At 43.9% G+C, this 27,122-nt stretch overlaps 1 long non-coding RNA gene across 2 annotated transcripts in view; it reads right to left on the bottom strand.

The window, feature by feature from the left end:
- The window catches only part of LOC107515285, an 86,891-nt gene that overhangs the window by 45,861 nt on the left and 13,908 nt on the right, over nucleotides 1–27,122 (bottom strand). For both annotated transcript variants that reach the window (XR_004951992.1, XR_004951991.1), the window contains exon 2: nucleotides 23,673–23,791. This is a non-coding gene — a long non-coding RNA (uncharacterized LOC107515285). The remainder of the gene's footprint in view (nucleotides 1–23,672; nucleotides 23,792–27,122) is intronic.

Genomic DNA, 27,122 nt, shown 5'->3' with positions numbered 1-27,122 from the left:
GTCACATGAACCCCGCCCAACCTGCAGCACTAACCCATCCAGGAGCTGGTAGGATACAGGACCCCTCCCAGTTTGTCCTGTATTGGTGCCACATTCTGAATCCATGGGCTTTCCAGTATCTCCTCCACCCAGGCGTTCTCCTGGGAACAACGCCAGACAGAGACACACAGCAAGAGCTGCTGAGACCTCCCGCCTGCCACTGCTGGATCTGGCCACCTGCCAGTCTCACTGCCAGGATCCAGCTGCCTTCAGCTTCACGTCCTGAGCAGCACTGAGAGCGATTGCCTCGGTGTCTCCTGGCACCAGCCAGCTTGGAAATGGACACAGTTAATCTCACCTGTTATTGGGGGAAGAGCTGCATTTAGGTGGCTTAGAAATTCAATTGAATTTGGCCAACCAGGTAACAGACCTGTCCTGACCCCCATGGGGAAATAAATAACGGCCCTCTTGCCCTTGAGAAACTTATAATCTAGAAGAGAAGAAAGATCCAAACACAGACTCTGACCCTTAATAGCACCCAGCAGAAGTCTGATTAGAAAACGCTCTGAAGTCGACTGTCTCCGAGACGCAACAGAAACGAAAAATTTAGAAAAACAATGTTTTCTAAGTTGGAATCAAACCCCCATTGAAAGGAAGGAGCAGCTGGTGCTGATCAAACCAAACGCGAGAGGAGGAGCCATTGCAGGAAATGAAACAGAGGGAGAAACCAAGGCACCCACCGCCAGCACAGCAACCAGCTGGAGCAGGACAGAGGTGGGGAGGCCGAGTGACCACCCGCCCAGCACAGCAGGACTCTGTGCAAGAGCGGTGAGAGGCAAGGCTGGGGAGGAGGGATCACACTGTGGGCTATGGAGACTCTACTAAGAAACAAGAAACTTTATTATTATTATTTTTTGCAAGCCATTAGTGTTTGACGAAGGTGACTGACAGGACACAGAATGCTCCAAGCTGTGTTTTAGAGCAGACAATCGGTGGCTGGACGGGAGGGGATCCTGCTGCAAGCCAGATGCCAGGGGAAGATGAGAAAAGTCTCTACTGGCAAGATCCTGGTGGACACCCCCTCGAAGGCAAACTGCAAGAGGGGAGAATCATCTAAAGCCGTGGGTGCTGAAAACAGCCTCTGTGGAAACTGACAGTCTTTAACTCTGAAAATGGACACCTGGTGGGTTGTTCAAGTTTCAGTCAACATCCCAATGTGTCCTGGCAAACAGAGATAGAGACAGAAGCGGGGACCACAGACAGGCTGCCTGCCAACAGTCGCCATCAGTGTGTGCCTTCATTCCTCAGGAGCCTGGCCAGCGTGGGGGCGGAGCCCGGTGCAGAGAGTCGCTGAGCCCTCTGGGGCGTTCCTCCAACAGACACACCCACTCAAGTCTGACCTGGCGGCGACCCAAAAGCCCTACAGGAAAGCCCTAGGAGCACCGCCTAAGGAAGCACCACACTCGGCGACTTACTCCCTGCACAAATGTTTGTGGAGTTCACCCTTCACCCCAGTGATTAAAGCCTTTCGACAAAAGAAAAGGACTCTGCCGCGCTCTTTATTAGTTATTGGATTTCCCATTTCTCAAGGTGGGGGTGGAGAAGAAGATGCAATAAAGGCAAACGGTTTGAAATTGATTGCTTGCTGCTCTCCAGGGTAATTTCCTGGCAATTGACAAAATACACAGGCTAGAAGAAGCGGTCATGGATTTATTGTAAAACCGCTTTCTTCGTATTTCAGATTTTAAAATATCATCTTCCTAAGCCCCAATTTCCTTATTTTTAAAACGAGGCTAGCAGCGCTAAGGTCACCGCGCGGCGGTGAGCAGGTGCACCGCCGCGAGGCGGCGGGGACGGTTCCGCGCCGAGCTCCAGGGGGCGCCAGCCGCGCCGACCGCACCGCGAGCGCGGGCCGGGCCGGGCCGCCTGAGCTGAGCCGCTCACGACCTTCACGACCTTTACGTGGCAGCCCTGGTGCTGAGCGAGGACCAACGAAATAAAGCCGTGAAACCACTTTTTAAACTGTAAAGAGCTGTGTAGCGTCCTCTAAGCCATCGCCCGGGACATCCGAGACGAGACGCACATCCCGACGGTGACGCCAGGGGCACGACGGAGCCACGAGCAGCTGGGATTGACGGCAGGGGTGGGTCTGAGCTGCAGCGACAAAGAACTTGACCGCTACAGATGGGAAACCTTTCGAGCCATTTGACCCGCCGAGGGAACTAGATTACAGATCACAGAAAAACGGAGAAAGTAGTCGCAGTAGCAGATGCATGTTGGGTCTTAATTTTATCCCAGACGTTATTGTAAGCATGCTACACTCTTGCCTAATTTAATCCTCACTATCACCCCATTTGGTGAGTCCTGTTATCACCCCCATTTTACAGGTGAGAAAACACTTCACGAGGATACTGGATACTAGACCACGGGACGGTGGTTTCTAAGCAGGAGAGCAAAGAGCTGAAACCAGGCAGGCTTCACCAGCCTCAGCGGACCATAAACCGCACTGAGCCCTGAGGTTTCCCATGCAGGATCTGAGTATCTGCCACTGAGTGGGAAAAAAACAGACAAGGCCAATGAATCAAGCACCGAGGGTGCATTGGGTGCTTCCTGATGCCAACCCGTGCCCTCCGGGAGCTTGCACTGTGTCCCAAGAAATAAAAAATCTCCGGAGACAAGCAATAATAAATCAGAGAAGCCCGTTCCATCATATGGTGCCGTGCAACTGGATGCTTAGCAAAAGGAAAGAATTTTCTGCAAGGCTTTCTGAAGGACCAGGAGTCTGAGCAGGGCCTTGGAAGGCAGACTTTGAAAGGAGGCGAGAGAGGGAAGTACTGCCCGCAAATTCCTCTCCCCTGGGGTGTGATCGAGGCGTGGGTGGGGAGGTGAGGCAGAATTGATCTGGTTGTTCTGTGAGAGAGACTATGTATCCAGGTGAGTAGGAGGGGGAAAAATCACCTGGATATGATAGCGGTCGTTCCCTCTGCACGTTGAGATTCATTTTTTTGTTTTTTGTTGTCTATCTTCATAAAGGATATGAGATTTTTACATTGTCATAAAACAAATGGAATCATAAGTGATGTTTCATAACAAACATACCTCATTTTAATGTTCCTATCAGGTGTCAGTTATCTAGTCTTTCCTCCCCTGGAATATCATGATATTACTTTAGGGGGAAAAAGGTCCCACCATCTTTATTTTACGGCTGATGGATGAAGCCAAAACTATGAGTGTCACAGAGATCGGGTGAGCACGCAGACTTGAGAGGGAACAAGAGATGGGGTCTATCCAGTAAGCCAGGGAAGGAGGGTGAACAAGTTTTCATATCAAGGGGCCAAAGACTGAGAACAGGGGTTACCACAGAGGCAGAGAGAGGGCTCCAAAGACGACCGAACACCAGCTGGTAGAGAGTGGAGACGAGATGTCTGGGCCCATTACCAGGAGTGGGTGTTGCCATTTAAAGCTGCATGCAGATGCCTGCAGAGGTCGGTGCTTGGAGCCCAAAGGAGACAGACAAAGGTAAGACGAGGTTATCCCAGCGGAGAGGGAAACTCACATCAATGGGCCCAAGGAGCTTGTAGGGCATGCATTTGTCTAAAACGCTTATTTACAATCCTTGTTTCTAAGTGTTGCTGTTCCTTCGATCTAAATAATCTAGCCCTCTGTGGAAATCCTGGGCGGTTCGTGGTGGTGCCTCAGAGGCCGCCTCAGGAAAAGATGTGTGGCTTGATCTGGTGTCTCATGCGAGCCATTGCCCTGTCTGCTCCCTAAACCGCCCTCACCTTACAGAAGCTCCTGCTGTAAGATTAGTGCACCCGTCACCTTGTCCCACTCATCCGCAGACTCCCACAGAGCTCTTCCTCTCTTCCCTCTCTCCAGTACTACTGCCACGGTTCTTTCTGATTTTGGTGTCCACAGTTGGGCCTTCCAGTGGCCTGACATTGTCACCTCCAGTGATCTTGCTCTCTACTCCCTTTGGCCCGCTTAAGACCACATGCTAGTCCTTGCTAACTAACAATAATGGCACTGGCCCCGTCCCCGATCTTAATTTCAGACAGTCCCTCTCCGGCCCTTCCGCACTTCTTTCTACCTCACGTCCTCTAATTCCCCCCGAATATCTATCTCTACAATTCTGTGACTTCACCAGGACCTAAAATATTCTTATTTTTCTTGCTCAGTTTTCCTTTCCCTTCGCATCCAGAATTGGATACTATGGTTCATCATTAGAGTCTCTCCCTTATCCTGTCTTCATTCATTTCAATGATTCCTGCTGGAACTGGGGGGAGCCCTCCATCTCCCCCATCCTGGAGCTACACTATGGCTAACAGGTAAAGGGGGTATCAACCAAACCTGGGCTGTGGCTGGAGAGTTATCCACAATCCCCCTGACTGGTCTCCTTTGATGTTCAGGATTACAAATGATGAATTCATGGCCAGCACTTTGTGTTGCCTGGCAATCCTCTGCTTCTTCCTAGTCCGCTCACTCTCTCGCTCTGCTGTTTTGGACCTTCCCCCTCACTTCCAACACCTCTAACAACTCCTCTCTCATTCTTGCTCTTGGCTGAGGACACCGCTTCTTAATCATTGAGGAAAGAGAAGCGATCAGAAGAGGTATTTCTTAAGCTTCCATCATCACATCTTCCAAGCTACCTGCATTCATAGCCATAAACCCTGCCTTCCTTCCAGTTATTAGATACATAGTTGTGCTGCTTCCTGAGGCATAATGTGAAACGTAACCCAAATTATATCGCTCCTCCAATTTCTTCAATAGCTTTACATCTCAAGATTTGGAAGCGGGGGAGGGAGAGGTGGAATACACCAAGCTTCTAATCATATTCTGCCCACACTTTATACTTCTTACTTCTTCTCCAGACTCCCTTGCCCCTGACGCCCTCTGTCTGCAGGCCTCATTAGCCTCTGCTGTCTCTGGAACTCTGCATTCAGGACCTTTGCACTTACTTCCTTACTTGTAATGCTCTTTTCTCTGATATCCCAAAGGCTTCCTCCTTCACTTGCTGGCAGGTGTCTTCATTATGTTAACTCATCAAATAGGCTGTTCCTAACCACCCTGCATACGGCATCAAACTTGGTACTCTCCATTTCCCACCTTCGTTTCCTCCGCGGCATGCCACTCTTGTTGCGGTGGTTCTTATCATGGTCTCTTCCTCACACTTGGATATAATCTCTCTGAAAACCAGACTTGTTTCTTTCATTAGATCCTATTTAAAAGGTGCCTATACGTGTCTGGCATTTGTAGGGCTCAGGTAATGTCTTTTGAATGAATAAATTAATCTGATTTGCAACATTAGCTTTCACATAAGATTTTGTTCCAGTAAAGGGTGTTGCTCCTTAAAAAAGGTGACGTCTGAAAGCAACTGCCCTAGATTCCAGAAGCTATTACTCGGACAATTTAGTCCATCACTTTGAAACGTTTTGAAATAATCGCTCTATTTTCGGTCTCTTGAACTCTGAACTTGACAGTGACAGGATTACCCCAGTTTTCAGGAGTAAGCAATTGTTTCTATTCCTTCCCGCATTTCAGTTTTTATGTGATCCTTTTCCCACAACACACTCTGTAAGTTTCCACTGTGATGCTGAGACACAACGATAAGGATGTCCCCAAGCGGCATTGTCAACGTGACAAGATTTCTAGGCAGTGTTTCTCACATCGTGACTGGGCCCAGGAAATGAGTGCCTTGAAGTGAATGATCCCGGGGTTGGTGTCTGTTCCTGAAGCATTTTCAGTCTGTCTGATTCTTTTGAAGCCAGACCGACTGTCCTCGGTTGATTTTTCTTGCCAAGCCAAGGGAACGCTGTCTTGAGATGATAAAGCTAGAGAGATACATTGCAGTATTTCTTCAGATACTCCATAAACACGGACTTCATCATTCATTCATTCCTACCTACTAGAATGTCAGCTGCATGAAGACAGAAACTTAGTGGGTCCTTATCATTCGTTCACCAGCTCCTATACCAGTTCGACACATAGAGGCAGCACCCAAATTAATTGTTGGATGAGTAAACGAATATAGAAAACCTAGGTATTTATTTTCCCAAGATTTACTAAGTACCTTCTACGTGTCATGCACAAACAGATACAAATATATATATATAGTTTTTGAGTGTTCAAGTTGGAGAAGCCAATGACACAGGCTCCCTGACAGACAGACACAAAATGTGAACCTTAACCTTGGGCGTGCCCAATCTAGTGCGGAGTGAAGAGAGACGTGCAGACAACTATCTATAAAACGAAGCAGAATGAAATAATAGCAAATACATGTATAAGACGTACAGCAACACAAGGAAAGAAACAATCAAGTCGAACTTGGGCTGGATAGTCACAGAACGTGTCCGAAAGTGCTACTGAAGCTGAGCCTTCAAGGTCAAGAAGAACTGCTTCCATCAGTGCTACAAGCAGAGGCAAAAGTACAAAAGATCGGGATGATCCTTCCTCCTCGCATCTTGCTCCAAAACAGTGGGCTGAAAGTCAGGGGCACACTCTGTGCTAACAGACCGTTTTTCAAAAATGTCCAGTCCATTGTGGATAATTTTGACACATATAGTAAAAATGCCAAAACGATGTCTACTTGCTAGAAAAGGTTCTGAATGCTCGCTCTCACTTTCTGTACTTATCTCATCGTGGGCCAATGATCAGCACTTCGAGAGGCAAGTTGATGGTATCCAAGAAAAAGTTGGGCGGCACGCCTGTGCAATTTGGAAGCAGATAACATTTGCCGTATTGCAGAGGCAAGCACAAGGGGGTGCCAGGCTCAGCCATGGAGCCCAAGGTGTCACGCTGCAAAGGGCAACCCTGCACCCCACACCTGTAGTTTTAACCTCCAGTGTCTATGAAGTCTATGGAGAACATGGGGCCACCAGGGAACTAGGTAATTAACAAATTACCACTTATTAATTCAATTTTTGATTAATTCAGTCTTTTCCTAATAAATTTTTTAAAATAAACTAGCAGTAGTGTTGCTCTTTGATCCCTGTTTGAACTGTAGAGCAGCCTTAGTCTCAGGAGTCCTTCAAAGAGGGGATGTGCAGTGTTTCTAGGTTGGGGACCTTGGGGCCTTTGCAGGAGGGGTTTTCCTGTTTAAGTGGCATGCACATGTACAGCAGAATCACTATTTCCAATATAATTATTATCTTTAATAAAAGACATTTACCAATCATTCAAATTTCAAACCTACGTTTACGTTAAAGGAAACAGACCTACTATGAGTTCAGAAGGAAAAGCATGTGCTGGCTGGTGTGGTCCCCCAGTTACGTGGCAAACCCACAGTTATCACAATTCCTCAGACTGTAAGAGGGAGAGAATCTGTTAGCAGGGGCTTTAAGGGAAAGAACTTCCCTCCAGAACTCTGATGGATGTCAAAGGAGTGGGACAAGAAAAAAACTCTGAATTCTTCTATTCGACATTGTACTAGAAATCCTAGTCAGTGCCTTCACAAAAATAAATAAGAAACAAAGATAAATGAAACTGGGAGAAAAGAAATAAAACATTATTTGTAGGTAATATGATTTTTTTTTATGTTGAAATACAAGATAATCTACAGACTCAAATTAGAATTATTTGGAGAGCTTAGCAAATATGCAAGATACCAAATCAGTATACGAATTAATTATATTTCTACATGGGCCAATGGAGACCATGTCACTCACTGATCAAGAGCAAGTCTCTGAGGCCCTAGCATACCTGGCTACAAATCCCTGTTGCCATTTAATAACTTCCAGCAAGGCTCTTAAGTTCTCTCTGTGTCCCAGCGACCTCATCTCTGAACTCATAAAGCACATATTTCCCAGCAATGATTCTCCAAGCATGGTCCCGAACCAGCAGCATCAGCATCACCTGGGACTTTGTTAGAAAAGCAAATTCTCAGGCTCTACTCCCAACCTACTGACTCAGACACTCTGGAAGTGGGGCCTGGCCATCTGCATTCTCAAGTTCTCCGGCTGACTCATGCCCACAGACTGAGAACTGCTGCCTTAGAGGGTGACTTCGAGCCTTAAACGAGATTAGGTCTATAAAGTGTTAAGTCTGCCACCCAGTCCAGAAACTTGGAGAGGTCAGGGTACTTCAGATTTCTTTAAAAACAAGAGAAACAAGGAGTCACTAACACTTTAGTGTGAACTAGTTTTAAGTATTTTGTAGGAAGTATTTACACCTACAAAGCAGTGTGATTTAGTAATCTAGTTTATTTTTCTCATTAAAAAAAAAGTAGATGGTAGAACGGGGGCTTACAGGGGTGAGCATCTTTTCTAAAGTTACCTGAAGAGAAATCCAGACCATTGATTCTGCACTTAGGTCATTTCCCAGCCTCCACACTCCTGTTTAGCATGAAGAACCAGCACTCTAATGAGAACGGACTTAATCAAGAGCTTATCAGGGGCCCCACACAGGCTCAGGCTGGGCATGGGCCCTGAGGAGCTGTCTGTGGGCTGAACATCCGATTCTCAGGGGCCTGGAGTCTCCTGCATGGGGAATCGACTAATTGTTCTTATGTCTGCCCTACTTGCCGAAGAAGACAAGAAAATGTGACCCTGATCTGCAAGAAGTCACTCATCTCTCATTCTCCTAAAAATAAAAGGAACATAGTGACCACAACTCGCTCAAAGGCTGATTTAAACAGATCTAAATAGGTCACTTGCTGTAATTTATTTACTGTATTAGCCAGCTAGTGCTTCAATGGCAACAAAAACACTTCCAGGTTAAGTCAACCTGATCCGGTGTTACTCTGAACCGACACAATGTTCTGGTGCTGGAAGGAGCCTGTGGTCGCAATGCACGTGCAATGATGCTAGAGTAGAGATTCTCTGGTCACTGCAGGGTTGAGACATTTTCATTCCATATTAGGGACCAGGCAACACACTAGGCGGGGCCGGGGTCCCCCAGGAAAAGTGGAATTATTCACTGAGACTGTTAGCGTATCTGACAATAGCCGAAAAGGAGGGGCAGAAGGGCTAGAACATCCTCTTGGCCTTGACCATGAAGGCATTGAGGCATCAGAGAGGACTGTCTGCTGGCCTTCTGAGGTCTAAATGTGGCCAGCCATTCTGAGCAAAAGCCCGGAAACCATCCCAGGCAGATGGTGGGATAAGCAGGTTGAGGGGCTGCGTCTGCCGGGCGCCCATGGTGAGGTTAAAGACCCCATACCATGTCATTCACATTGTTTTATGGCCTTTGTCATGTGGGTTTCTTCCCTGAACTTGTCCCTTTGTTTCAGGGTGCTCTTTTGAGAATTCTGGTGCACCTCAAGAGTAATGGCAGGAGCCAGGAGGAAGCCCTGTGTCTACATTGGCACCTGAGTATTCCAGAGGCCACCTGAAGGGGGCCACAGGACTTAGAACGGCTCTTTGGGGTGGAGGAACCTCGGGAAGACAGGGCCTTAACTTCGAAGTTTTGAGTGGCACTTCATTTAGAGAGATGAGCTCCTGCAACAGGGAAACTTCCAAGCTGGAGAGTAGGACAAATCCCAAGATATGGATTGAAAGTTTTCATTTTTTAAAAGCATAATTTAATTTCTAATAATATGGCCCAGACCTTTCCTTACACACTGTCCCAAAATGACCGATCAGAGGAGACACCCTCCCTGTGTCTGCCTTCCCCGAGAAGCACACACATTGTGGGAAGGGGTCCTGGGCAGACAGAAAATTTTCTACACGCCCATAGGGGCCATATCTCTGGAAGTTGCCCTGCCTCTTGTCACCCGTTACTACCGGGGAGTGAGGGGACCTCTCTTGTGGACAGTCTGTTTCGTCTTCATTTGTCCAATAACCAGTGTTGCTACTGTGTAGAGGAGAAGAGCCAAAACCTTCCTGAAGTTCGCAGCCTAAGGGCCTAAGATCAGAAGAGATTTGAGGACTTCGTGCTGTGTCATCTCAGCTGAGGTAGAAGGGGGTTTGCCCCCACTGAAGAGTGAGGGGCTTCGCAGCTGTAGCTGCTGCTCCGAGCTTTTCTCCAATGGGAAACTGGGACCCGGAGGGGGTGTGATTCTCCAGGCAAGAGCAGGTGAGCAGAACAACTCCATCCTGTCTCTCAAGGAAGGACAGAAGGGAAGAAGTCAGAAAAATAAAGAGCAGGGCAGAATAAAGGCAAACGCAGTGAGTGCTGCTCCTTGTAACCTGCCCCGACCCCTCCCACCAGCACCTCTGCCCAGCTACACGGGCAGAGCCTTGGTGGCCAGACCAGGGAGGCCCCTGCCCGCCCAGGGAGTCATCACTCCCTCCACCTTTGGAAGGGTCCAGCTGCTGCTTGTTTCCCTGACCCTGTGTATAGCTTCTCCTTGGGCAGCCCCAGGGTCTTCCCACCTATGTGTGTGGCCATCTCAGAAGCTCTCACTTCTGCTCCCACTGCTGCCCCCGCCCCCACCCCAACTTCAACAGTAGGACTCCTGCCAAAGAGCAAGTCCATGTAACTTCTCCAGCTGTGAATTCCTGAGCAGCAAGGTTCAAAGGTGCATTGCTTTTGATTCCATTTACATTCTGGTATAGTGAATACGGTTCTGAGTCAGGGGTCTAGGCAAGGCCAGTTGGGCGCCATTAAACAAAGCATATACATTCTCGAAGCTTCGATTTCCACATTGGAAAATAGGAGAATTAATAATAAATATCCTACCTACAGAGCATCCATGAAACACATATAAAAATGCCAAACTATGCCTGGCACAGACTAAGAGCGCCTTTGGCTGATAAAATATTATATTTTTCCTTGTATAGTATGAAAGATAAACTTGATTCTATGTACAATGTACTTTTCACAACTCTAAAAATATTACCTTCAAAAGTTTAGCCCCCAGAATAAAATTTAGGTTCTGGCATTTTCATTTGGAGACATGGCATTAAATAAATGTTCTGCTTCGAACGGGTTCTGTGGAGGAATGCCTGGATAGGTCGCTGCCTACGGGCACAGAGCAGTAGGTGTGAGCCAGAATTTGCACCCAAACTTAGCTGGCACTTCCCACCACATCCATATTCTCAAACTATGGACCGAGGACAATTTGCACCAGCGTAAATAATGCAGATTCAAAAAAAGAGTTGAAAGCAGGGTCTCAAAGAGATGTTTATACACCCATGTTCATAACAGCATTATTCACAGAAGCCAAAAAGCAGAAGTAACCCAAGTGTCCATCAATGGATGAATGGATAAAGAAATTGTGATATATATTTATGGATAATATGTACTTATGAATGGAATATCATTCAACCTTGAAATGGAAATTCTGACACATTCTACAGCATGGATAAGCCTTGAGGACATTATGTTAAGTGAAATAAACCAGTCACAAAAGACAAATACTTATGATTTCACTTAAATGAGGTACCCAGAATAGTCAAAATCATAGAGACAGGAAGTAGAATGGTGCATGCCAGAGAGTGGGGGAGGGGAAAGTGGGGAGTCAGTGTTCAGTGGGTGCAAGATGAAGAGTTCTGGAGACGGATGGATGTGGTGGTTGCACAACACTGTGAATGTACTTGACGCCACCAAACTGTACATATAAAAATGGTTAAGATGGCAAATTTCATGTTATGTGTGTTTTGCTATATAATTTTCAAAAATAATAATTTTAAAAATCAAAAATGCCGATTCCTCAACTCAGTCTGCATTCTCCAAATCGGATTTTCTGGTGGTGAACTCAGGAACTGTTTTAGCAAGCTCTGCGTGTGATTCCCACGCGCATGTTATACGTGAGCGCTCCCCGGCTGCAACGTGGCTCACACACACTCTGGAAAACCAGGACCCAGCCTCCAAGGCATGGGCTGGGCCACTCACAAGAAACCTCCAGCAGCAACCATAAGGAACCATTGTTGGCATTCTAACGGGAATCACACAATCCACTTTTCTTTTGCTTGGACTATGTAAATTGCTAGGTACCTTTCAACCTGGACATTCAGATGCCTTTAGCATTTTCTGGGCACGCATGCTGGCTCTCTCTTCATTCCAAAACAGGATCACTGCCTAGGGGGTAATGAGGTCCTAGCCTGGCTCTTTGTACTAATTAAAAACCCCTTTGCCAAACAAGCACTCAGGAAGAGAGAAGCATGTGACTTCTTGGAGAATGGGGGGAGGCTACAGGAACCTCTCCCAAGATGGCTCTACTCCTCTTCATTCAGCCCAGCCACCCAATCTGCCAACCCCACCTTTCTGACATCCCCAGAATTCTGGCTACAGATAGAGGATGGATTGGGGAGCATAGGTAAGAATAGCTGTGAGGTTACTGGGTAAAGTCACTGTGCAGAGTCCCAGATGTGATTGCAGTGCTTTGAATGAGGATGTAGCTAGTGGGAAGGAAGAGAAGTAAGGGGCAGCTATCTGCTGAGTGGCGTGGATGTCCATAGTAATTTAACAAAGGGTTCGGGTGAATGGCGGAGGTGGAAGGCAGACCGGCATAAGATGAGGGGTGTTTGAGAAGGAAATAGGGTCGGAAGTGTAGGTAATTCTTTAGAGAATGTGTCCATGGATACTGAGGGAGATTGCATGCTAACAAGCTGGCAAAATTGGCCCATGGGAAAGGGTGTTTTTAAGGAGTATTGGTTTGCGTTAAGATGGGAAAACTTAGATAGGGCGACATGTTGATGGGAAAGATTCGATTATAGAAGGAGAGGGCAACTATCCAGGAGAGAAGAGAACAGTCTAAGGGAAAGTTTTCAGATGTGGACATCGGGATGGCAGTGGAGGCCTTGGTCCTAGAGAGAAGGAAGGACATTTCTATCGTAACCGAAATAAAGGAGAAAAGATAAGACGAATGCAGATGAGTTTTCAAATTCGATGGAAAGAAGTTGTACAATTTCTCCTTACAATGGTTTTGATTTCCTCTTTGAAGTAAAAGGAAAAGTGTTTAAAGTGAGAAGGAAATAAAGGTTTGAGAAAGTTGCTTTTTATAGTTCAGACTGGTTAACAAAGGGTATATAAAAATGAATGAGGAGTTTGTAAAACAGAGGAAACCAGGAAGGGGGCAGGGAGCTAAGAAAGGAGGGGGAGGGGACTGAAGAATAGAAACTCGCAGGTTTTATCTAATGTATTTTATGTCCCGGATGGAAACACTAATGGTGTTTACCATGAGACATTCTATTATGAAATGCTGATGAACAGTTCATGCTGTCACAGAGTTTAGTCAGAATTTTCATAATAGAAGAGGCCTTGGAGATTTCCTAGTCCGATATCCTTATTATGGAAAAATTCATGCCCAAATTGGGGAAGTCTTGTGATTGTTGATGGTAGAACCAAAATTAATAACACCTCATCTCCCATACCCAGGATACACTGGGCACCAGCCCCACGGCCAGGCCCCAAAGAGGCAGGAAGTCATTTCAGGCCAACAAGCAACTGACTCAGGTGAGGTGCTGGCAGTTAGGATGAACCTGCCTTCTCCTGCCCAGACTCATCTGCTGGGCCTTCCAGAAGGGCTTTCCCTGAATTCAGGCAGGAATTCACTGAGCCACTTCTGCTTCTGTCTGCAAAAGTCCTGCCTCGCCTTTGGGTTCAATGAGTTCCTGTAGTGATTTCACAGAAATGAGGAAACCATCACGCCGGGATTCCAGAGCTTTTTTCACTTAATGGGTTTAACTCCATGATGAAGAAGTCGCCGTTAGCCAGCTGGAGAGTCCACGGTTTCTTTATTGTTCCATCTTTTTGTTAAGTGATAATCATCCAAGTTCGACTTCTCTGTGCTATTATGTCCCCATCTCCAGCCACAAATTGTACTCTTTGTGTTCCCAGCACACCTCAAAGGAAGACTTTCAAAGCTGGCCTTGCTAGCTTTCTGAGTTTGAGAAAAGTCCTCAAGCCACTGGGCTTTGATATTTCCACCTCATCGCATCTTTTATTCCTGGATCATAAAGACCCCAGGCTCATTTTACAGATGGAAGAATTAAAGTAGGTGTAACATGGAACACCAAAAACAGCTCTGTAATACCCCTGAGGGTATTTATAATAAAGAAGAGATTCAAATTATGGCATGCAATGGGTTTTATTGTTTCACATAATGATATAAAGGCACTTTGGCACAAAATAAAATAAAATTGTGTTCGCGAGCTGTTCAGGATTTATCGTTTCCTTTTCATTTTGCATAATTGCAGTAACCTAGGCTCCCATCAATCACTGTGGAAGATAGTGTCTCAACAGTCATAACGTCTAAATGTGAATTCAGGACCAAGGTCCCACCAGTGTCTCAGAGAAGATCTCAGACAAATGACAAAATCTGCACGATTGTCACTAGAGCCTAATGGGGATTCCATCTCTCTGGGAGGATGGGACATTGGGTTTCCATCTATGTCTTGATAATAATGCCTCAATTATTGTTCTTGGGAGTGCAAGACCCAGAGTTTAAGACCGAAAAAAAAAAGGGACAACGAAAAACTTATGTATCATTAACATGCCTTTGGAGAAGTTCCTTTGGCAGATATAAATGCATTATCCAGGACCCATTCCAAGATAAGAATCAATTCAATTAATTTTAAGTGGCTTTGCACATTGAAAAAGCCAAGGACTAAAGAAAATGAGAACCTGGTTTAGATGTATTCTAAGGAAAGCACCGTTAAAGAGAAAAGATGGAACTCTGGGAATGCTCCACTGACAGTAAGCTTGGGGCTGGTTTTTGGTTCCACAATCCTTTAACAAATTAAGAGTAAGTATAATAAGTGTGAAAAGCAGAGGTGGTTTTTAAAAACCTGAGTTCAAAACTTGACTTTGTAATTTATTAGTTGGGCAATGTGAGCAGGTTACTCAACATTTCCAAAGCCTCCGTCTATAATTTACGATTTCTGTAGTGGCCATTAAGGTATATTAGACTCTCCAAGTACGTCCCTGAAATTCTCTCCACGTATCATAGATACCCTCATGGTGCACCCTGGCTTATTTCATTATTTGCTCAGTCGTCTGATCTCATGGGACCTATCTGACCTGTATTGTGCCTGAGAGCATGTGGCACCTAATTAGTGGAAGCATCACAAAGCTACCTGTATGTCCAACTTCTGCACCCAGTCATAGAACTTAAAGGAAGCATAAGGCTCCATCTCCGGTCTCTGGGAGTGTTTGGTCATGTTCAAGAGATGAAGTGTACACACCCACAGAAAGTTAAATGCCACGCAGGGCCATCTGCACTTCATGACTTGTGAATGGCACACATATTGGTATTAGAAAAGATCAGAGGGAGAGTTGAAGAAAGAAAAGCCTTCCAAGAGAGGAGGGCTAAACTTAAAAAATGAGTAAAACTTAGGTTATTCACTGCTTACTTAGGAAGACAAAATAAAATAATAGCGACATGTATTTAATACTTCTAGCCTAGATCCCAGCAAATGAGACGAGCCCGAATTTCCCAAATGGGTTCTATCTCCATTGCATTCCTAAAGTCATTCCAAGCTTCCTGCATCATCAGAGAGAGACTACAACACCTGAGCTGCTGTGCTGGCTAGGTCTATTCTTGAGAAAGAGCCCTGGTACTGGGCCAAGCCATGCCAGCCCCCAGAAATCACTGCCAAAGAGCTTGGTTGAAATTAGATTGGCAACTCTCCTAGGCACGAAGGTCTGAGTCCTGGGGGCTCTCTCAGCAGCAAAGCTCGGGCTTCCCAGGCCAGGTATTCTATTCAAGCCAAAACAGGAAACAGTTATTAAGCACTTGCGTCCAGCAAGCAGTAGGATGATGGATAAAAACATTAAGACGTGGTCTCTGCTCCTGACTTGCTCGTAGATCAACAGCATGAGTTGGACAAGTATATCTGTAACTACACTACAAGACCACATAACAGAAGAAACGTGTGCTGTTGAAGTTTAAGGAAGAACACAATTATATCATATAGGAGAGACATAATAGGTTTCTTGTATCTTTCTTGAAGTGGAGATGGCATTTCTGTTTCTGTTTCCTCATCTATAAACTGGAGATAATATCTGTGCCTGTATCACAGCATCATTATAAGAAATAAATAAGTCATCCCATGTTAAAAACAAAGGATAGCTCCTGGCACATAGTAACAACTTATTAAATGTTAGTTAGTTTTTGTTATTAACTGAGAATGGCTTTGGAGGATGGGTAGCAGCTTATAGATAAAAATGAAGGATGGGGGAATGTAGTCTATTATCTAAGCAAAGATAATATCTGTCCTCACCCGCCTACTTATCCTGAAACCAAGAAGAAAGGAATCAGAGATAAGAAAAGCAAAGGTGTGCCCAGTAAGTAATTATCCCAGTAAGCCCACTCTGTTGGAAATTGACAGAAGCTTCACATAGGACAGTGGGAGACAAGGCAGAGAGGCAGTTTGGGTAGGGCCTTAAATACCAGTCTGGAGAGTTTGCACAAAACATTGGCCCCTGCCCATACTTCAATTACAGAGAATAACCTAGTCATGCATATCGTCTCAATCTGGCAAGCCCTGCAGATGGACCCAATTCTGTGTGTGGCATCACCATCCAGCTATTAGAATGAACACAGTCTTTAGAGCATCAAAATCGCAAGTTTTCAGCAGAGCTAGGCAAAATTATTGATTAATGCTTTCTTTTGTGCCCGTGTCTCCTTGTCTGGACAAACATTAGCTGCATCTGTCTGAGAACCTTGCCTCAGCCTCACTCAGCAGGATAAGAATTGGGCAGACTGTGCCATTCAAGCGCCAAGTAAATGGCTGAAAATGTAGACTTCAGCCATAAACGTAGAGATGCAAAGTACTTAGGACCAAATGCAAAATTCCTTGTCAGGCAAAACTTCCTTTGCTGGAGGAGAAGAACAAACACAAGGCAAGGCGGCCTCGTGGAGCAGTCAAGCAGCAAAGAGTGATCAGGCGTCAGAAGGACGGGTCCAGTGTCAACGCTCTCAGTGAAAGACCTGGGAGCAGGGGGCGTCCGGAAGTCAGGAAGGTCCGTGGGATCGAGACCAGGCAGAAAGGAAACCTCAACAATCTATTCCATTCATTTATGTATTAATGAACATTGACTACACACCTGCTGTGGGCCAGGCACTGTGCTGGGCAGTAAAACAATGACCACGGTCAAGTTCCTGTCTTCGCAGAGCTTACATATAAGCGGGGGGACAGAAAATACATGAAAAGAGAAATAAATATATAGTATAATGTCACCAAATAAGTGCTATGAAGGAAAATATACGTAGGTTCAGGGAATAGAGGCAGTTTGTTCAGGCTGCCACAACAAAATACTGCAGACTGGCTGGTTTGCACAACAGAAATTTATTTTGTCACAGCGTGAGAGGCTAGAAGCCCAAGACGAAGGCACTTCGGGGTTGGTCTGTTCTAAGTTCTCCCTCCATGGTTTGTAGATGGCCACCTCCTCAGAGCGTCCACATGTTTTTTCTCTGTGCACACACATCCCCCGCGTCTCTTTGTCCAAATTACCCCTTCTTATAAAGTCATAAGTCTGATCAAATTAAGATTCACTCTAACAGCTTCACTTTTAACTTAATTATCTCTTTAAAGGTTGTTATCTCCAAAAACAGTCACAATTGGAGATACTAGGGGTTAGGGCTTTAACATAGAAATTTGAGAGACACCGATTCATCCCATAACAATAGGTATCCCTGATAAGGGACATTTGAATAGAGACCAAGTTGCTTAATGGATTCCACCACAAAACTACCTGGGGCAAGTGAGAACAGCTAGGACAAAGCATGCTTCTCGAGGGTAAGTAAGGGGAGCCTGTCTGGACAAAGCAAGCAGAGGATAGTGGGAGATGACGGTGGAGAGGTAGCCAGGGACCAGAGCACGGAGGGTTTATAAGCCACAGTAAGTAAGGATTTTTAAATTTGAGGAGAGAAGTCATATTCTGATTTATATTCTAAAATAATTGTTCTGGGTTCTAGGTAAGAAAAAGACTATAAGAAGCATGAGCGGAAGCAGGGAGACCAGTTAGGAGGCCGTTGTGATTGTCCAGGAGAAAGAGGCTGGAAACTTGAAGCAAGGATCAATGAGTGGTAAAAGTAGTTCTATGCTATTCAATCTCCTGGTCCCCATGCTAGGGGCACAGTCAGCTGAGTGACATGGTAGAGTTGGAGCAGAGCTCATCATCTTTCCCTTCGAGGGGAGAAGGCCAAGTCAGGGGCTGGCTGTCGATCTGTCACAGAGTTAAAATGCAGACATTTTGCAAAGGACTCGAGATCTGGAATCTTAAAAAATAAACACTGTCGCTCAACTCCCCAAAGCCTCATCCACCCCATGCAACTAATTGTAAGTCAAACAAGGAGTGTGAGCCAGACTTCCCAATGATTGCCGGCAATCCTAGAGATTAAGCAAGCAAAGCGGAATAACAGTGCCCATGGCACCTCTCAATTAGCCACACCATTGGAGCATAAAGGTCGCTGATAATCCAAATACTTCATATTTGTTGCTGTTACATTAAATAGGCTTCCCTACCCGTTCAGGGTATTTCTCTCTCCTGCCCTATTTTGTTTATGCCAACATCTAAAATTGTCATTCAAAGGATAGGGAACAGTAAATATCTCTTGTCAATTCAGCTGAATAATTTTCCTGACACAATGTCAAAATTCAGAGCCCTTTAGCAACAGTCAATGTAACTTACAGTTGAATAGAACTGTCTAATTTTCAAAGCAGTTGAATAACTATTTTTTCCTATTTACTGCCCAGAAATTTTAGAGGGACCTCTAATGCCCTATCCCTTTATTTCTATGAATGGAATTCTTATCTAAGGTAAAATTTTTAACCTTTCTGGAGGAGTTTGTATTTAATGACAATGCCCATTAATGGTCTTGCTTTTTTCTGCTCTACAGGTTCTGAAATTCTAATTCCACTGTAGCTAGTTGAGCAAGTTTCTGCTTTTCAGGGTCTCTCTCTGATGGGGAGTCCCAAGGTCTTGACTGGGAAAAGGGTCAGAAATGGAGGAAGTACAGTTACAGCTCCAATCTGGCTTGCTCAGTAAAAAAAGGCAACAGTTACATCTTCACTTATCTGATTCCTATCACTTTATTGATTAGCATTTAACACCCTGGACAATGACCTTGAAATTGGGCATTACCAGTCAGATAAAGCCAAGAAAGGTAACTAAACATCAACCAAACAATAATTTTAATATACAGAAAAAAAAATTTGACCCTGAAAACTAAGAATAAAGAAATAAAAATGATTAAATTGGGTCATACTTAAAGATCTTTAGTATTAGACTAGAAGATGTTTAAATGTAAATCTGAGGGATGAAGATATTTACCTGAGTAGCCAGTAGAATTGAGTCAAGTATACTCTATAAGGAATGAGGGTCATGTGACTGACTTTTAAATTAAGGAGACCTTGTTACAGATATAAAGAGCCCAGGACTGGATATTGTCACTAACAAAAAATCCAGTCAGTTTTGGGGCCAAAATCTTTCACTGTTTCACTGATGGGAAAAGTATCTCCCAAATTAGCTTAGGGTGATGTAATTGTTTAATTAGTGGGTAAGCATCTTTTAACCAAGGCAACTTAGAATTAACTACCAAAATGTATAAGAAAGTGACATTTTCTACATTTTTATATTTAAGAGAAATTCTGTGACTTTTTTTTAATTTGACCTATTTTCTTGCCAAAGAATTTTGAGATTTCAATTTAAAATGCACAAGTGAGAGAGAGTTTTGGTCAAGATGGTGGGCTAAGTGAAAGCAGGATTCTCCTCCTTCCATGACCACATTAAGATTACAACCAAATTATATAAGGAACAACGTGAAAAACCACCTGAAGTCCAGCTAATCATAATACATACGTCTGAAGAAAAAGCCACATCGAGACCAGCAGGAGGGATGGAGACCTGAAGCAGGCTGTTCTCGCACCCACACATGACAGTTGAGCACCAAGAAGGAGAGTGCAGCTGCAGAGACTCCCCAAAGAATGAAGGAACAGCCCCCACACAAGGGTTCCCAAGACCAGGGTTCCAGTCCCTGGAAGAGGAGTTCCCACACAATCTGACTATAAAAATTAGTGGGAGATTCCAGGCATCTGGGTGAGACAGAAGGAACCTGAAAACCAAGATGTTCTCCTTAAAAGGCCCACTCATAGATTCACTTGCTCATAGACACTCACCCTGGGCTCCAGTGGAGGGAGGGTCAGCAACTCAAGAGGCACGAGAGACAAGTGGGGAGGGACTGAGTTGTGTGGTGCCGAAGTGAGGGCTGGAGGGGCAGCCACCATTGCTTCTTTGTTGACGCCCCTCTGCCAATCTGCAGGAGGCAACATCTTGCCTGTGTTTAACCCTCCCCTGCATGGCCATTTTGGAAGCTGCATTGGCCAATGAGATCAGCCCACTCCATCCCGTGTCTCCCAGAAACCCCGCCCCACCTAACCCACAAATTGCCATGGTGGGCCCGTTGCCTTGCAGCCAACTCCACCCTGCACCTTCCCTGGGCTGCACATTTGTGGGCGGGAAACACCCCTCAGCCTGCATGCAGCCAGTGCATTACAGAGGAGACTTTTGGTGGAGGGCCATTGGTGCCAGCCTGAACTGCAGTGTCTCTTGGGCAGATCACTAACGTCTGTGGACCCAAGGTGGACAGCAGCTGACCTCATTGTGATCTGCAGGCTCAGTACAGGCAGCAGTCTGAATTGACATGATAGAATCGGCTCACTTCACCCCATGTCTCCCAAAGACTTCGTACCGCCCAACTCACAAATTGCCCATAGCAGGCATATTGCCAGGCAGCCGGCCCTACCCTGTGCTTTCCCTGGGCCATGATTTCAACAGCAAACAACAGCCCTCACCTTGTGCAACTGGCATGTCAGTCTGTGCATCCTGGGGGTGATGACCCACAAGCCATGCCTTGAGCTATAGTATTTAATGAACAGTTCTCAGGAACCTGCAGGCCTGAGGCAGAAAGCGACTGGCCTTGCTGAGATGAGACTTCCATAGGAAGTTGCAGATTTAGAACAGGAACAAAACCTAATTCTACATTGGCCGGTAAAATCCGCATGTTTTACCCCAGTGACTCCCTGAGTCCCTGAGTCCCTGCCCAACCCAATCCCTTAACAACCAAAGGCTCTTACAGCAGCAGAGGTTTTCAGGCAACTGGCAGACAGCCTCAGGCCTTGAGTTGCACTGGTTTTTTTGCTGAGCCACTCCGAGCCTGGTCACTAAATATCAGAAAAATGCAAATTGAAACCACGATGAGATATCACCTCACACCTGTCAGATTGGCTATCATCAATAAGTCCAAAAACAAGTGTTGGCGACAATGTGGAGAAAAGAGAACCCTTGTACACTATTGGTAGAATTGTAGATTGGTACAGTCACTATGGAAAACAGTCTGGAGGTTCCTCAAAAAATTAAAAATAGAACTACCTTTTTACCCAGCAATTGCACTTCTTGGTATTTACCCAAAGATAACTGAAACACTACTTCATAAAGATCTATTCAACTCTACGTTCAAGGCAGTGCTCTTCACAATAGTCAAGATATGAAAGCAACCTAATTGCCCATCAACAGATGATCAGATTAAGAAGTTATGGTACATATATACAACGGAATATTAATTATCCATGAAAAAATAAAATATTACCACTTGCAACAACATAGATGGACTTTTAGGGTATGATGCTGAGTGAAATAAGTCAGACAAAGGTAAATACCATATGATTTCACTTATCATAGAATGTAAGGAACAAAAGAAACTACCAAACTAAACAAAAACACAGATACAGAGAACAAATGAGTGATTGCCAGAGGGCAGGGGGGCTGGTGAAAAATGTGACGGGATAAAGTACAGCTTAGTACAGGGACATAGAGTACAGCAGAGGGACTATGGACAACATTGCTGTAATGGCTGTTTGTAGTGCCAGACGGGTGTTGGGGGAATCGCTTCATGAATTAGGCAAGTGTCAAAAAATAAATAAATAAAAAGTAAATAAAATACACAAGTGAAAAATTAAATTAGACCTTCTAATCTGAAACCGAAACATTTGCGAATTTATATTTACAGCATAAGAATATTTAGGAGAAATCGAATTCACCACAATTATAATTTGCTAAAATAACATGATACTGTATCAATAGTATCATGTTATTTATTAATAGACTTAAAAGGTTTATGAAAAACTAGGTTCGGAATTTATAACTGTAAAAAATTAAGTATTAATACCTGAAACCAGAGAGTTACTTCTAAATAATTACTTTTGCATAGAAACACCAGCCCCAAGAACACAAAATTCACATTAACACCTGCTATGATGGAAAGAGAAGAATGTGACTTGTTGACCTGCATAAGCAATACTGATAGGACACCTTGATACGGTGGTCAGAGCGTAGAATCTGGAGTCACAGCCCGTCTCTTTTATGATCTTTTACAGATTACTTAGTCTCTCTGAGTCTGATTCTTCATTTGTAAAATGAGGTCAAATAACAAAATCTACCCTACTCAATGGTTCTGAGGAATAAATGAGACAATGGAAATAGAAAAGAACTTGCTAACTACAATTATAAAATACAGCCACACACAGGCACTCACACACACATACCTAGCAATTATTACATAGGGAAATTTTTACAGATAAACTAAGGCACAAGAGGAAGAACTGACCAAGATAAATAGCACTGCTGACTAATGGCACAATCAATACTATGTGTTTCATTTCATTTATACTCTGTATTATCCTATATACCGAACACTGCATTTCAGTCTTACTGCAGGACAAATAATGGTCTGAATTCCAACCAGTGAAAGGCCAAATGATTGTGGCGATGATTCTGTCATTGCAGGCCCCTTTTCCTCAAAGTGATCCACGGACTACCTGTATCATAAACACCTGGCACGTTTAATGAAAATCCAGATGCCTGGATCCCACTGCAGACCCAGTGGATTCAGAATCTCAGGCTCTGGGGTCCCGGAATCCTGTTCTAACAAGTTGCCTGGGTGATCCTTAGGCATATTTCAGTTTGAGAACTACTATTTCATGTCATTTAAATAGATCATTTAAAAAAACAACATTAATTTATAGCCCTATAAAAGTATAAACATTATGCATCAAGGATTAAACTGAGGATATTAACTTCACTGTGGCTTCCTCTTCACCCAGGAGGAAGCTGCAGGCATGCTATACATGTCCCCTGGAGCTACTCCTCAGCCTCCAGGGCACCTCCAGATTCTTCCCTCTGTCTTTTTCCCAGACATGTTGACTTTGTTCTCCATCTTTAGTCTCAATTTCCACTGCTTACATGTTTCATTTCTCTGTCCCTTATCTTTGTGATCAGGTGAACTTCCTAAATTGCTCTGTTCCCAGCTTCTCCCTCTCTGCCCTCTCCATGGTGACTTTTGGCCATTCCTCAACTCCATTCTCCACAGCCCAAGAGAGGACCCCTCATTAGACCCCTACATCTAGCCCAGGTCCCCAGAAACGCACTTGCTCTGCGCCTCCAAGTGGAAGCACATTCGTGCAGGCTGACTATGGTGTAGCTCTGTCCTCTGAGGTGGTGTTCTGAGCCTCTAGCATGCTGTGGATCTGCTTTAAAGTCCCGTTAGTCAAACTGCAGTCCATGAGCTGGCAGCATCAAGGGGCTTGTTAGAATGTAGAAACACAGGCTCCTCTCCAGGCCTACAAAGTCAGAGTCGGCATCTTAACAAGATCCCCAGGTGATCCTGGATGCACATTAAAGCTGGAAAAACATTGCTTTGAAACACTTTCTCATGGAATGTTAATTAATCTGAAGAGCCTATGCTGAATCTTCCAAATATCGGCAAGATCTTTAAAACAACTATTTCAGATGTTAGCATGCATGATAATTACCTGTAGCTCCTGTTTAAAATGCAGATTCCTGGAACTCCACCTTGGATATTCTGCCTCAGTAGGTTCGCAATGTGAGGACCACCACCAGGTATGCCAATGAGCGTCATGGGGAGGGAACCCTGGACCAGGGAACAAGGAACAGGGAATGAAGTTGTTTCATGTAGAAACCAAGCCTGAGACCAAAACTGAACGATGGGTTCTAACAATGAGATGCCAGTCCAAGTCTTTGTTTACGGAACACAAAATCTTCCATCAAACACGTGGGTTAGTTATACAATTTCCACATGAAGTTTCATTATTTTAAATCAAATAACTCTTTAAAGAATCTTTATATTTGCAATAGTGCACATGCATCTATATTTGATATTATATATATGTGTATCCAGAAACGCGTTTCTGTGATTGATGTTTAAGACCAGTAATGTAAAAAGCTGATAAGCATTTCATTTTTCTCCCTTCGTTTTCCTGCCTACCGTATATACACCAGTATATTAAGCTTTCTTCGCCATGGGAAACTGAGTTCTCTCTTTAGGAGCGCACCGATGAGGCAGGGGTTCAATGATCACTTCTAAGTGAATCGTAGGACACAAAAATGCATGGTTCTGAATCATAGCAAAATAATCGCTCTGATAAATTGAAGATTAATTAAACCAAATATCAGGATTTTGTAAAGATTAAGAATAAATGTCTACTTGTTCATAAATTATCTTGGAAGAAAAAGACAAACAAGCATGATGTGTTTACTTCTGGAGCAGCAGAGTATGACCATGCTCAGTTCTGCTTACTAACAGGTCAAGATACTGGGAAAGAAGCTTAAGTCTTATTATTATAAGGATGTACTTAAAAACTGCCTTTGTAAAAAAAAAAAAAAAAAAAAAAAGGACGGTGATTTTGAGTGGATGACTCAAATTATTTTTTAACAATTTTATTGAGGCATAACTTACATACCATAAAATTTGCCTATTTTGAGGATATAATTCAATCATCCTGAGAGAAATTACTTAGCTGTGTATCCATCATCAAAATCCAGTTTTAGAGCATTTCCATCACTACAATAAAATCCCTTGTGTTGATTTACAGTTAATCCCTATTCTTAATCCCTGCCCCGGCTACTACTAAACTAAGCCAAATTATTGTTTTAAATACCTTTGTTGAAAAAAATGATACATATATCATTGGGGCAATCATCATGGAGGGGAATGTTAGGGAAAACTATAGAACAGCATTTTATCTACAAAAAGATAGAGATGCTTATACCCAGAATGTACCTGAGCGTACTGCAGATCACATATATTTCAATCTAGAAATTGAATGGTCATATTTAAACCTAAAACAGAATCTTTGGGTTGGGAACCAATCTTGACAGGAATCACAATGTCTGAAAAGACATTTACTAGTATAGCATAACATCGTCACTTAAAGTCATCAATAGGTTTCTGGACTTTAAGTGAAATGCTATATAACAAAACTAATTTTACCAATGGGCTAATTGATATAAACAAGAGTTGAGTTCCTAGGACATCTCATCAACATTATAACGAAATGACATTGAATGAAATGGCGTGATTCGAGGACTTGCTGTAATTAAAACCCAGGTGGAGCACTGGCAGTCTGGTAACTTTACCTGGAACGTTACCAGAAAGGCGACCTGGGTTCTGATGATGTTTGTTCAAGGGGCTCTGAAAAACATCAGGATGAGTACAAGGTCTTCTGGAATAGGAAATGTATCTTTTTGTAATGACTTTATATGTTCCCATACATGGCTTATGCTATTGTTTTCCTTAGATGCTTGTTTTCTTCGACATTCATTTGCTTCACAAACATTTGAGTGGCTTACTGTGTGATAGGCATTGGGACAGAACGATTAACCACATCAACAGTCTTCCTGCCTTCACGGAACTTACAAGTTAACGTCATATAATTTGAAGAGCTCATGCAAATCAGTAAGAGAACCACACACACCCCTTCCCCATGTTAGAACAAAATGGCAGCCTGTGCATTTGCCCAGCAGACAAGAGGTCTTTGGAACTGGAGACCTAGCCCTGTCATCGACTAGCTTCTCCAATGGAATGGGTTGAGACTTTGGGGACCTTAGATAAGAAGACTGCATTTTGCATGTGAGACAGATGTATCTTTGAGGACCGGAAGATAGACTGTGGTAGGCAGAATAACGACACCCCTCCCAAAAAAATTACTTCCATGCTCTAACCTGAGACTATTGTTACCTTACCTGGCAAAAGGAAACTTGCAACTGTATTACACACCTTGAGGATGAGATTATCCTAATCACATTTAAAAGCAGAGAACTTTCTTCGCTGTAGTGAGAGAAATAAGATGACAGACGAAAAGTCAGAGAGATACAGTGTGAGGATTTGGGCTCTGAAGATGGAGGAAGAAGCCCATAAGCCCAGGACTGTGGTGGCCTCTAGAAGCTGGAGAAGGTAAGAAAAACAGATCCTCGCACAAAGCAGACAGAAAGGAACATGGTGCTGTCAACATCTTCATTTCGGCTCGATGAGGCCCACTTCAGAGAGCTACTAAACTATAAAATAATAAATGTTCGTTTAAGATGATAAACTAAGTTTGCGATTACCTGTTATGGAAGCCATTAAAAAACAACAACAACAACAAATATAATATCAGCCAACTTTTAAATCTCTCCAAAACCTATTGTCCTTCCGTGTAAAATCAGGCTAATGGTACTAATAGAATTGTTAATAGGGATTTGATGTGACAAACTGTAAAGCGGTGAGCACTGTGCCTGGTACCTAAAGATTACTTAGAAATAGGCTCAAAATGGACCCACCAAAGACCTTTAAAAAAGGAGACTGAGGAAATACCTCTTACCGCAAGTCAGAAGGCTCACACTTCGGTTCAAAGCCTGGCACTAACAAGATATATGTGAACGCAGGCAATTAGTGTTCTTTCTCTGAGCTGCAATTCTTCTAAATGAAGAATTGAAATTAGAAGATCTATTTCTAAAGGGCACCTCCCGCTTTGACATAGATGAATAATGTAAATGAAAAGTCATAAAAGTTTTGCATTCGAGTGTGAAGAAATAACATATTATTATAACAAAGATTTAATTCAATATTCAGAATTTTGGAAGGCCCTCGCCTTACCGAGAGGTTACTGAAGAATAAGACTTGAGACAGCCAGTTACTTCTACAGCAGTTTCCCTGGTCTAGAAGAGAAAATCTGGAAGTAGTATATCTCATAAGGACTGGAGAATTAAAATGGTGGAAGCTCTAAAGTATCAACCCACAGCCCCAGTGTATACATTCCCACGGAATTAAGATTCCGGGCAAAGCCCTTCACCAGATAATCCCTGTAGTTACTTCAGACATTCATTGGGACACTTAGAGCATAACAAAGAGATAAAAGGCCCTTTTATAGTACTATTTGGAAGCAGCCACCAAATGTGGAAATACCTTTAACCATTTTCTGGGG

This window comes from Rousettus aegyptiacus, unplaced genomic scaffold (assembly GCF_014176215.1).
Source record: "Rousettus aegyptiacus isolate mRouAeg1 unplaced genomic scaffold, mRouAeg1.p scaffold_m13_p_7, whole genome shotgun sequence".
Lineage (NCBI taxonomy): Eukaryota > Metazoa > Chordata > Mammalia > Chiroptera > Pteropodidae > Rousettus > Rousettus aegyptiacus.
The sequence above is the reverse complement of the archived record's forward strand: the minus strand, read 5'-3'. Positions and strand labels throughout refer to the sequence as shown.